The sequence below is a fragment of the Juglans regia genome, unplaced genomic scaffold, assembly GCF_001411555.2.
Source record: "Juglans regia cultivar Chandler unplaced genomic scaffold, Walnut 2.0 Scaffold_16661, whole genome shotgun sequence".
Lineage (NCBI taxonomy): Eukaryota > Viridiplantae > Streptophyta > Magnoliopsida > Fagales > Juglandaceae > Juglans > Juglans regia.
In genome coordinates, this window is record NW_023347322.1 from 1 (window position 1) to 206 (window position 206).

Sequence of the window (206 nt, forward strand, 5' to 3'; positions counted from 1 at the left end):
GACTCGATGATTCGCGGGATTCTGCAATTCACACCAAGTATCGCATTTCGCTACGTTCTTCATCGATGCGAGAGCCGAGATATCCGTTGCCGAGAGTCGTTAAGTATCATGGTAAAGATGTCACCAACAACGCGCACACCGTTTCCGGGGCGCCCGTGGTTACTCCTTGTTTAAGTTCCTTGGCGCAGACCGCGCCGGGGTTCATT

At 52.9% G+C, this 206-nt stretch overlaps 1 pseudogene; it reads right to left on the reverse strand.

Annotated features, from left to right (window-relative positions):
* On the reverse strand, nucleotides 1–98 carry LOC118345190 (annotated as a pseudogene; the record flags this gene model as incomplete).
* Between the last annotated feature and the right edge of the window lie 108 nt (nucleotides 99–206).